Source organism: Oncorhynchus masou, chromosome 31, assembly GCF_036934945.1.
Source record: "Oncorhynchus masou masou isolate Uvic2021 chromosome 31, UVic_Omas_1.1, whole genome shotgun sequence".
Taxonomy (NCBI): Eukaryota; Metazoa; Chordata; class Actinopteri; order Salmoniformes; family Salmonidae; genus Oncorhynchus; species Oncorhynchus masou.
Genome location: NC_088242.1, coordinates 22,400,642 through 22,413,951, shown reverse-complemented (window position 1 = coordinate 22,413,951; position 13,310 = coordinate 22,400,642).

Sequence of the window (13,310 nt, the reverse complement as noted above, 5' to 3'; positions counted from 1 at the left end):
AGGAGACCACTGTTTACCCCCCCTTACACCCCTCACCCCCCATCCCCCCATTACAGACTGTGTCCCCCGCGCTCTGAGGTGCACAGACACACAGACATTGTTACAGCCAACTGCCCTTAACCTACACACACACCAATTCAACAAACCACTGTGTCTTGAATCCAGCCCTTCTCTCATCCAAACACAAACACTCACTCACACTGTCCTCACATGTACACATACACCCTGACTTACCCACCCACGCACACAAACAGCAACAGACAAACACACACCTGCAGTTTATTCACCTGTCAAACCACATTTACACATACAACCAGGTGTTTGCGCAAAAGAGTTTGTGCAAGACAGTTATATTGACTCCATGACGCCACAGTCTATTGCAGCCTTACACACCCACACTCCCACTCTGTACACAGCTAGACTCCAAACACACAGAATGTTCACAGAGGCAAAGGAAGTTATCAATATTTAATGCCATTAGAGAGCCAAAGTGCTGCACAATGGGACGACATGCAAACAAGCCAGAAGAAAAGTCAAGACCTCTATGAGTAATTATTCATTACCTGAGCTGGCTGTAGAGGCCTTGGGGGCAGGATGGTCGGGGTAATGTGTTAGTTTAGAAGTGGGGGCAGGAGGGTCGGGGTAAAGTGTTAGTTTAGAAGTGGGGGCAGGAGGGTCGGGGTAATGTGTTAGTTTAGAAGTGGGGCAGGAGGGTTGGGGTAATGTGTTAGTTTAGAATTGGGAGCAGGAGGGTCGGGGTAATGTGTTAGTTTAGAAGTGGGGGCAGGAGGGTCAGGGTAATGTGTTAGTTTAGAAGTGGGGGCAGGTGGGTTGATTGAGGTAATATGTTAGTTTAGAAGTGGGGGCAGGTGGTTCGGGGTAATGTCTTAGTTTAGAAGTGGGGGCAGGTGGGTCGAGGTAATGTGTTAGTTTAGAAGTGGGGGCAGGTGGGTCGAGGTAATGTGTTAGTTTAGAAGTGGGGGCAGGTGGGTCGGAGTAACCTGGTCTCAGAGCAGTAGTATTATTCTGTACTTAAATCGGAGAACTTCATTTAGTATGAGATGTTACAGTATGGTATATATTAATTTGTGGATGTCCATTACCCATTTCACATCATATGTTACGAATTTGCAAAATGTAGACTATGTTGTGAATTTGCAAAATTTTCCAAACATGACATGTTACAAATTCTAGCTAGGTGGCTAGGTAGCTTGGCTAGGGGTTAGGGTTATGGGTTAGGGTTAAGGTTAGGGTTAAGTTTAGGAGTTAGGTTAAAGGGTTAAGGTTAGGGTTATGGGAAGGGTTAACATCCTAAGCCCTTGCAAGGTAGCTAAAAAGTAGTAAGTAGTTGAAAGTTGCTAATTAGCTAAAATGCTAAAGTTGATGAGATTCAAACTAGCTAGATGTTCGTGATATACGGCCGACCAACCACCCTACTTTTGTTTTTGCCTTAAGTAACCATCTGTCTCATGCAACCATAACAAACATAGCATATCATACTAATTTGTGAGTCTCGGATTTACATTTACTATGTTACGTCTAGTTTGAGACAAGTCTGGACAGAGAAGCATTAATGAGAATATGGTGAGGTGTTTACTTCAAGGTGGGCATGACTCGCCACATGTACACCGGACAATGCTGGAGTTGGAACATAAATTAAATGAATCAATTTATTTGATAAACAGAAATACATGTAAAAATGGCTCCAGATGGAGACAACATTACATAAGCTTACTGTACATACATACGGAATGATGAATGCATAGATCAAAAGACATGGATTGATGGATGTATGGAAGGAGAAAAGCATGAGAAATCTGAACTGAGACAAATGGGGGGAAAGCAGGTGTGTTGAAAGCTAGCCATGACTACTATCTTTGTGCTTTATGTAGCGGTGGTGTGTGTGTGTGTGTGTGTGTGTGTGTGTGTGTGTGTGTGTGTGTGTGTTTCTCTCTCACCCTGTCAACGTGGTGGGGTTTAACACTAAGCATGTCAGGCAACCAGATACAGCCACAACGTGCAGCTCTCTGTGTGGTTATCCAACGTCTTGTACACACATGCACGTACACGCACACACACACACACACACACACACACACACACACACGCACACACAGAAAAACACACACACACGTATGCACACACCCACCCAGTAATGTATGTATGGCACCATGTTTGTTTATCCAACGTCACTTTCAGATCACCCACTACATGTTGTACTGGGCAGGTTCTCCACTCTTTCATTCTTTCGTTCCCTCACTCCGCTGTTCTATGGTAAGTTATGACTTATCGTTATGACAAATGAGGGTCCCGAGGGGGTCATTGTGAGACGCATGCATTAGCTGTGACTGTTCTAAACCCAGGCCTCAGACTCATAAATACAACAGGTATGGCAGTTTGTTATTTCTTTCCAAAGGAGTCTGTTTCTTTAGCTCTGAGTATGTGGCCAGTGATGACAAGTTTCTTCTGAAAATGACTGACATAGTAATCAGTAAAGTTGTATTAAGTTGCTATTCTATACCGTGAGTATGTGAATCCAATGGATTTATCACATTCTTTCCCATTTACGTTTTTCAAGACACTGTACAATGGCTGTTCAGGACTTCAGCTTTGTACTCAGGAGGGGCGGGTGCAGGTGAGGCCACGTAAGTGATCCAGGTGGATCATAAGGGTTTCTGATGTCAGAGAACAGGTGGTGAGTGTAGACACCCCCCCCTCCTCCTCCCTCATCCCCCGAGTTCACCCTCCTCCCCCCTGCCCCCAGTCACAGAGCCCCTGGCTCTATGGCTCCACTCCACCCTCGCCTGTCATCATAGTCATCTGATCTGAGCTGCCACATAGAGGAGAGCAGCGGCTTGGCCACATGACAATGGAGCTCTTTTAATTAGCGGGCAATGGATGGAGGCCTTTCTCGCTCTAGTGATGATGAGGGAAAGATGGATGAGCGAGAGATGGATGTCCCTGTCACGGAACTTACAGTATAGACATGCAGTCTGTCAGGTACTATGATAACTGATCATGTGACAGAATGGATCATACAATGACCTGGTAGACAAAGATAGTATTTACCAACTACCTCAGGCTAAATCGGTGATGAAATGTGTAGCGTGTAAGAAATCTAGAACCTGGGCCATATAAGCCATGATCGGGCCAATATGAAGGAATAAGAGTTGTAGTTCCTTTAGGAATTCCCCACAGACAATGACCCTCTGGTTCTCTCTCATCGTCTGTGTTGACTTAGGGCTCTATTCAATCCCATCCGCTTCAGCCGACATCCGCCTAGCGGTTGTTTTGGAGGTGTCTTAGTTGGTTGTTTTGGCGGTGGTAGAGGTGGAACTGTGTTAGAGCTGTCAAATCCACAAGCGGCTCCTGGTATTATACCTAAAGCGGACATTACCATTGGTTGCACAGAGTTTCATTTAAGAGAAATCCCATGCAGCCTTGTTTACAAGTTAAAACAGTGGAATGTGAGATGTAATCTACACCTCCATTATGATGATAGAAACCCACATTATTTCATGATTTTTCAAGTTGAGAGTAATTATGTGTATATAGCCTACACTCTCTCCTTCTGAGCTTCTAATGCGAGTGGGGTGGGTATATCTTCTTGACAATGATCGCAAGAGCAGCTGCTCACCGATTTGACTGCTACACAGCAGTTCCACCTCCAACTCCGCCAAAACATCCGCTATGCGGGTGTCTGCTATCACCAGTTAATGCTTGATCTGATTGAATATAGTCACTCTATCTGGCCCATTTTACAGGGCCAACTTGTCATAACCAACAACATGCTGAGGTCTCTTTCAACAGCGGAAGTCTGTCTAACCTGGCTGCCTGCTGCATCGCTCTCGCTCCCCCACAGTGAACCACTATACAGCTCACATACTCCCTATTACCAGGCCCCTTACTACAATGACGGATGATGCTGCAGAGCCGAGGCCAAAACAGACTTGCGCAATGGGCGTCCCTAAACCAGAAGGAAACAAATGGGGCTCTCCCAGAGGTTTTGACTAAGGTTTAGGTCTAGGTCAACTCTGTGTCATTCTCACACAGTAGCTGGCTGGGGATAGGTAAGTAGCTAGCTGGGGATATGTCTGTAGCTGGCGGGGGATATGTCTGTAGCTGGCGGGGGATATGTCTGTAGCTGGCGGGGGATATGTCTGTAGCTGGCGGGGGATATGTCTGTAGCTGGCGGGGGATATGTCTGTAGCTGGCGGGGGATATGTCTGCTCCATGGATTCAGGAGCCTTGAGTGTTGTTATGCAGAGCAGAGTATGGGGCCCCGTGTGGACTTCTTTTGGACCTCCACAACACCTGGCTGAAAGATGAGGCGCCACACTCTTTGCTTTAGGACTTTACAGTACTTAGGGAACGTGACCATCTGTAATACACACCAATAATGTTTATGGATATCTACATTTGCTTTACATGTTGTATGGATAAATTCAGTCAATCATTAAATAATATTTGCAGAAGATGATTGAAAATTGCGTGGCAATGTTAAAGAAATGTGGCCTGACTTAGTTCCCTTGCTCTTAAATGTCAACTGAACAACATACATAAAGATAACATGGCATAGGAACATGAGACAGAACATGACAGGGAATTGTTGAAGGGGGTCGACTGTAGGACAGACAGGGAGGGTTATACTTGACACAGATTCCATTCCCTCTATTGGGTCTTCAAGAACCTTCAATCTGGTCTCACCCTCCCTAAACCAGAGTGAGAGGTTCAGTAGGGATAATATAGGACAAATTAAAAGAGCTTCATGGCCTGGGTTTTAAAGTGTGGCCTCTCCAGCGCACTAAGGAAATTGAGTTTGCGACGGAAAAAAAAATCACTTTTCCTCTTAACCCCCTGACCAAGCCTTTTACAGACACACCAACTTTCTCTTTGAAGGCTAAACGGGCAGAAACGAGGGAGGATTGGCTCTTCACCAGAGTTATGGAAACCCTGATCCTATTATGCCGCACCCCTGAAAAATGTGTCTGCGGGACTCAGGAGCTTTTAACCTTTCCCCAGTCCGCTCTTTGATTCATGGAGAGGGTAGAGGAGCTCCCGTGTGAATGTTTCTTTATGTCAATCTGTAGAGGGCTCTGGAAAGTATCAGCCATTTCAGTCCGTGTGTGTCCGTGTGTGTGTGTGTGTGTACAGCGGGAGATAATGATTGTGTGTGTGTGTGTGTGTGTGTGTGTACAGCGGGAGATAGTGATGTGTATGTGTGTGTGTACTCACTCGTTTGACAGCATCACTACAACACTGGAGGGATTCCCTCTACCCAGAAATGTATTTTGGCCGAAATATGTCAACAGTAGGAAATAAGAAGCATGGGATTGTACTGATGCGTATCGGCAGTTTCAGGGAAAAGAATAGCCTCGTCAAAATAAAGGGAGCCAATGTGACGGCATGAAAGAGTAAATCATTTAGCGCGCTGAGGCACGTCAAACTGACATGTCTGTGGAGAGAAATGCAACATGGGAGACCTGAGGTGTATTAAAGGTTGCATCTGGTTACAAGATTTGCGGCCACTTTCCCTTGCAAATAAGCATGCATGCAAATCACAGTCACTCATCAGCGTGTGGTGTGTCGACATGTTGGGAGAGAGACAAAGAGAGAGACACACAGAAAGAGAGAAAGAGAAACAGAGTGAGAAAATTGGAAAACACTAAACAAACAACACAAAGAGTTATCTATCCAAAACGAAGATGTATGGATCAACCACTTCTCCAATCTTTTTGGCCCAATAACAAAGAACAAACAGCAGACAAAATATACATTATCAAATACAAATCTTAGAATCAATTATTAAAGACTACCAGAACCCACTGAATTCTCCAATTACATTGAATGAACTACATGACAAAATACAAACCCTCCAACCAAAAAATGTCTGTGGTGTTGATGGTATCCTCAATGAAATGATAAAATATACAGACACATTCCAAAAGGCTCTACTTAAACTCTTTAACGTCATCCTTAGTTCTGACATCTTTCCCAATATTTGGAACCATGGACTGATCACCCCAATCCTCAAAAGTGGAGACAAATTTGACCACAATAACTAACGTGGGATATGCGTCAACAGAAACCTTGGGAAAATTGTCTACATTATCATTAACAGCAGACTAGTTCATTTCCTTAGTGAAAACAATGTACTGAGCAAATGTCAAATTGGCTTTTTACCAAATTACCGTACGACAGACCACGTATTCACCCTGCACACCATAATTGACAAACAAACAAACCAAAAAAAGGCAAAGTCTTCTCATTGTTTGTTGATTTCAAAAAAGCCTGAGACTCAAATTGGCGTGAGGGTCTGCTATACAAACTGATGGAAAGTGGTGTTGGGGGAAAAACATACAACATTTTACAATCCATGAACACAAACAACAAGTGTGCATTTAAAATTGGCAGAAAACACACACATTTCTTTCCACAGGGCAGTGGGGTAAGACAGGGATACAGCTTAAGCCCCACCCTCTTCAACATATATATCAACAAATTGGTGAGGGCACGAGAACAGTCTGCAGCACCAGGCCTCACCCTACTAGAATCTGAAGTCAAATGTCTACTGTTTGCTGATGATCTAGTGCTAATGTCACCAGCCAAGGAGGGCCTACAGCAGCACCTAGATATTTGCACATATTCTGTCAGATCTGGGCCCTGACAGTAAATCACAGTAAGACAAAAATGGTGTTCCAAAAAAGGTCTAGTCGCCAGGACCACAAATACAAATTCCATCTAGACACCGTTGCCCTAGAGTACAAAAAATATCAGCGGCCTAAATATCAGCGCCACAGGTAACTTCCACAAATCTGTGAACAATCTGAGAGACAAGGCAAGAAGGGCCTTCTACGCCATCAAAAGGAACATAATTAGGAATTAGGAACATAACCAATTAGGATCAGGCTAAAAATACTTGAATCAGTTATAGAACCCATTGCCCTTTATGGTTGTGAGGTATGGGGTCCGTTCACCAACTAAGAATTCCCAAAATGGGACAAACAGGGGCAGAATTTTTACCTTGTCAGCACAGGGATTCAATCTTGCAACCTTTCGATTACAAATCCAACGCCCTAACCACCAGGCTACCTGGCGCCCAAATTGAGACTGCATGCAGAATTCTGAAAAAATATCCTCTGTGTACAATGTAAAACATAAAATAATGCATGCAGAGCAGAATTAGGCCGATGCCCCCTAATTATCAACATCCAGAAAAGAACTGTAAAATTCTACAACCACCTAAAAGAAAACGATTCACAAGCCTTCCATAACAAAGCCATCACCTATAAAGTGATTAACCTGAAGAAGAGTCCCCTAAGCAAGCTGGTCCCGGGGCGCTGTTCACAAACAGACCCCACAGAGCCCCAGGACAGCAACACAATTAGACCTAACCAAATCATAAGAAAACAAAATTGGCCATTGTTGAGAGGTTGGAGTCTGTTTGATTGAGTGTGTGGACAGGTGTCTTTTATACAGGTAACGAGTTCAAACAGGTGCAGTTAATAAAGGTAATGAGTGGAGAGAACAGGAGGGCTTCTTAAAGAAAAACTAACAGGTCTGTGAGAGCCGGAATTCTTACTGGTTGGTAGGTGATCAAATACTTATGTCATGCAATAAAATGCAAATTAATTACTTAAAAATCATACAATGTGATTTTCTGGATTTTTGTTTTAGATTCCGTCTCTCACAGTTGAAGTGTACCTATGATAAAAATTACAGACCTCTACATGCATTGTAAGTATGAAAACCTGCAAAATCGGCAGTGTATCAAATACTTGTTCTCCCCACTGTATATTTACCCCAAAAATATATGGGGGATTGGAAATGATGCAGACAATTACATTGATGGAAGCAACAATCTATCTGCAATATTAAAGCTGATCCACTGCAACAATTAAAAAATATATATATATATAAAAGAAAGGCCGCCGAAGACAGACCAGGCTCTCAGGAGAAGACAGGCTTCACACTGCCCACAACATGAGGTGTAAACTGAGCTGCACTTCCTAACCTCCTGACAAAAAATATGAACATATTAGAGACACATATTTCCCTCAGATTACACAGATCCACAAAGAATTCGAAAAAACAAACCCAATTTTGATAAACTCCCATATCTACTGGATGAAATACCACAATGTGCCATCACAGCAGCAAGATTTGTGACCTGTTGCCACAAGAAAAGGTCAACCATTGAAGAACAAACACCATTGTAAATACAACCAATATGTATGTGTGTTGATTTTCCCCTTTGAGTGTAATGTACTGTTCATTTTTCTTGTTTATTTCACTTTTGTTTATTATCTACCTCACTTGCTTTGGCAATATTAACATATTTCTGTGTTTCATGTGTTTCAGACATAAGGAAGTGGATGGCAGCAAACTTTCTACTTTTAAACTCGGATAAAACAGAGATGCTTGTTCTAGGTCCCAAGAAACAAAGAGATCTTCTGTTGAATCTGACAATTAATCTTAATGGTTGTACAGTCATCTCAAATAAAACTGTGAAGGACCTCGGCGTTACTCTGGACCCTGATCTCTCTTTTGAAGAACATATCAAGACCATTTCAAGGACAGCTTTTTTCCATCTACGTAACATTGCAAAAATCAGAAACTTTCTGTCCAAAAATGATGCAGAAAAATTAATCCATGCTTTTGTCGCTTCTAGGTTGGACTACTGCAATGCTCTACTTTCCGGCTACCCGGATAAAGCACTAAATAAACTTCAGTTAGTGCTAAATACGGCTGCTAGAATCCTGACTAGAACCAAAAAATTTGATCATATTACTCCAGTGCTAGCCTCCCTACACTGGCTTCCTGTCAAAGCAAGGGCTGATTTCAAGGTTTTACTGCTAACCTACAAAGCATTGCATGGGCTTGCTCCTACCTATCTCTCTGATTTGGTCCTGCCAACATACCTACACGTACGCTACGGTCACAAGACGCAGGCCTCCTAATTGTCCCTAGAATTTCTAAGCAAACAGCTGGAGGCAGGGCTTTCTCCTATAGAGCTCCATTTTTATGGAACGGTCTGCCTACCCATGTCAGAGACGCAAACTCGGTCTCAACCTTTAAGTCTTTACTGAAGACTCATCTCTTCAGTGGGTCATATGATTGAGTGTAGTCTGGCCCAGGAGTGGGAAGGTGAACGGAAAGGCTCTGGAGCAACGAACCACCCTTGCTGTCTCTGCCTGGCCGGTTCCCCTCTTTCCACTGGGATTCTCTGCCTCTAACCCTGTTACAGGGGCTGAGTCACTGGCTTGCTGGGGCTCTCTCATGCCGTCCCTGGAGGGGGTGCGTCACCTGAGTGGGTTGATTCACTGATGTGGTCATCCTGTCTGGGTTGGCGCCCCCCCTTGGGTTGTGCCGTGGCGGAGATCTTTGCGGGCTATACTCAGCTTTGTCTCAGGATGGTAAGTTGGTGGTTGAAGATATCCCTCCAGTGGTGTGGGGGCTGTGCTTTGGCAAAGTGGGTGGGGTTATATCCTTCCTGTTTGGCCCTGTCCGGGGTGTCCTCGGGTGGGGCCACAGTGTCTCCTGACCCCTCCTGTCTCAGCCTCCAGTATTTATGCTGCAGTAGTTTATGTGTCGGGGGCTGGGGTCAGTTTGTTATATCTGGAGTACTTCTCCTGTCCAATTCGGTGTCCTGTGTGAATCTAAGTGTGCGTTCTCTAATTCTCTCCTTCTCTCTCTCGGAGGACCTGAGCCCTAGGACCATGCCCCAGGACTACCTGACATGATGACTTCTTGCTGTCCCCAGTCCACCTAGCCGTGCTGCTGCTCCAGTTTCAACTGACCTGAGCCCTAGGACCATGCCCCAGGACTACTTGACATGATGACTCCTTGCTGTCCCCAGTCCACCTGGCCGTGCTGCTGCTCCAGTTTCAACTGTTCTGCCTTATTATTATTCGACCATGCTGGTCATTTATGAACATTTGAACATCTTGGCCATGTTCTGTTATAATCTCTACCCGGCACAGCCAGAAGAGGACTGGCCACCCCACATAGCCTGGTTCCTCTCTAGGTTTCTTCCTAGGTTTTGGCTTTTCTAGGGAGTTTTTCCTAGCCACCGTGCTTCTACACCTGCATTGCTTGCTGTTTGGGGTTTTAGGCTGGGTTTCTGTACAGCACTTTGAGATATCAGCTGATGTACGAAGGGCTATATAAATAAATTTGATTTGATTTGATTTGATTTGATGATTTGATTTGATATTTCTCCCATGCCAATAAAGCCCTTAGAGAGATCGAAAGAGAGAAAGAGAGAGAGAAAGAAAGAAAGAAAGAAAGAAAGAAAGAAAGAAAGAAAGAAAGAAAGAAAGAGAGCAAGGGCTCTATTAAATCTGTAAAGCTGAAGTGTAACAGATTCCGCAAAATAAATGTTAAGGTAATTTCAGATTACATACACATGCCATCGTTTACCTTTGAATGCAGTCTCCGCTAAAGTGGGAACACTGCCTTTAAATGTAGATCACACTGTAAAGCGTCACGAAGTGGATTGAATCGTGCTCAAAGACAGAGAGGGAGTATCCACTTGCCTGACTATGAGTGTTTACCACAACACCACAATGTAGGGTGGAATGTGGGACGAGTCTGAAAAAAAAACAGGTCCCAGTGCAGAAGTTTTAAAGGAGATGGAGCAATGTCTCAGAACACACACCCTCATACGAGAGTGCACACACACACACACACACACACACACACACACACACACACACACACACACACACACACACACACACACACACACACACACACACACACACACACACACACACACACACACACGTCTCAGAACCAATACATACACATGAGAGCACACACACACACACACACACACGTCTCAGAACCAATACATACACATGAGAGCACACACACACACTCATTCTACCAGTGTATGTTTTTTTTATGGAATTACTCAACAGTTCATTTCACTCACAACATCATGGGACTTAGAGGATTTGGAAACGTGTTCATAAACAAACTAAGGCGTCTAGCCATGCAGTCAGTGAAAAATAAGGCACACAAATGGGACGAGGTTAGAAGATGGCTGGTGATTGTTTATCATCAGGGCCCCTTTGTTCTCCCATTTATTTACTTTCCATCTCATCAGACATGTAAACTGCACCAGCTTTGCTTCTTTGAAAAACACTCTAGATCAGTCCTTGGAAACACATGCGTGTGCTGTGAGTGCTAAGCAACAGATGCCCCTGGAAAAAGAGAGGGAACATTTGAAAGACAGATGGAAGAGGAGAGTTAATGAAGTGCATAAAGTCTTCAAACAGGCTCTGACTAATTAACATCTGTCTACTTCTTTAAAGTGTTGTCATGTTAGGTAGTCTGGTCTGGGCTTTAAACATGGGCAGCACGGTGGGTGTAGTATAGTCAAATGCAATATGTTTGACATTGACAATGTGCTTCACTCATCCAGGCCAAAATTGTTGTTTTGAGGTACAGTTTAGTGCAGAACATGCAGGTAATGGAGCTCAAAAGTACATGTGAATTGCTGATTGACTTAAATTCATTTCAATGGAAGGCTTGTTTCACAATAGTTGGGGTTTTGGATTTTTGCTGTATCTTACCATATGTTTCAGCCTACACTATTGCATTGATTTTATGTAATGTCAATGAAACATCTTGTGTGGCGCTGCATAACTCACCATCCGTCCATCTAACGTGTTGGACATAAACCCCAGTGAAGAGCTCTGAAAACAGACTTCAAAGCAGCCTACATCCCAAAAGAACCATGTGCTTAGCATGCTCTCTGAAAGGTATCCAGACATTAATGTGAAACCTAAGCACTAGTTGATCAAAGTGCTGTTCTGGAGACGTGGGGGTGAATGAGAAGCTTTGTTAGACTCAATGCTGCTTGAGTATATTCAGGAGTTGTTTTTCTTCCTCAACTTAAGCTAAGAGTGTAGGTTTGGGTTTCGTGTCTCAGAAGACGGGAATCTCTCAGCAGGGTGAAGGGATTAACACATTCATCCTCCCGATCAATAATGGAGGGTGGAAATGCATTGGTCCTCTATCTGTCAGCCTATCAATAGACTGGCTAGCTAGGCCCTACATGGTTTAAACACCTCAGTTCTCTATCTGTCAGCCTATCAATAGACTGGCTAGCTAGGCCTTACATAGTTTAAATACCTCAGTCCTCTATCTGTCAGCCTGTCAATAGACTGGCTAGCTAGGCCCTACATAGTTTAAATACCTCAGTCCTCTATCTGTCAGCCTGTCAATAGACTGGCTAGCTAGGCCCTACATAGTTTAAATACCTCAGTCCTCTATCTGTCAGCCTGTCAATAGACTGGCTAGCTAGGCCCTACATAGTTTAAATACCTCAGTCCTCTATCTGTCAGCCTATCAATAGACTGGCTAGCTAGGCCCTACATAGTTTAAATACCTCAGTCCTCTATCTATCAGCCTGTCAATAGACTGGCTAGCTAGGCCCTACATAGTTTAAATACCTCAGTCCTCTATCTGTCAGCCTGTCAATAGACTGGCTAGCTAGGCCCTACATAGTTTAAATACCTCAGTCCTCTATCTGTCAGCCTATCAATAGACTGGCTAGCTAGGCCCTACATAGTTTAAATACCTCAGTCCTCTATCTGTCAGCCTGTCAATAGACTGGCTAGCTAGGCCCTACATAGTTTAAATACCTCAGTCCTCTATCTATCAGCCTGTCAATAGACTGGCTAGCTAGGCCCTACATAGTTTAAATACCTCAGTCCTCTATCTATCAGCCTGTCAATAGACTGGCTAGCTAGGCCCTACATAGTTTAAATACCTCAGTCCTCAATCTGTGGACGGTGGACTAGGGAGCTCAGAGTGAATTGAATAGGCAAAAGGTAGGCCTCCACTAAATCTATTTTGCACTGCTGCACATTATCCAGATGATGATAAAGATTACTGTGGGATTGATGAAGATGAAGAGGATGAAGTCGAAGAAAGTTCCTGACTGTGGCTGAAGCATGTGCGTGGAGCCTGTGTCTCTGTGTCTGCAGAAACTGGACCCTGATCCTTCTTCCTGTAGGTCACGACCTTTCCCTCTGACCCATCAACAGTCTAATTTGTCGACACTGACCCCTGATGCCTAAGCCACTTACAGATTTGATTCCCTTCCTCTACTGATTGTTGTTTCCTCACTATTGATTGGTCCTGTATGGTTCAGTTGGTAGATTATGCTGCTTAAATTGCCAGGGTCGTGGATTCGACTCCGTGGCCACCCATTCGTAAAAATGATGCACGCAAGACTGCAAGTTGCTTTGGTTAAAAGCGTCTGCTAAATGGCTTATATTATTTGTGCGTGGAGC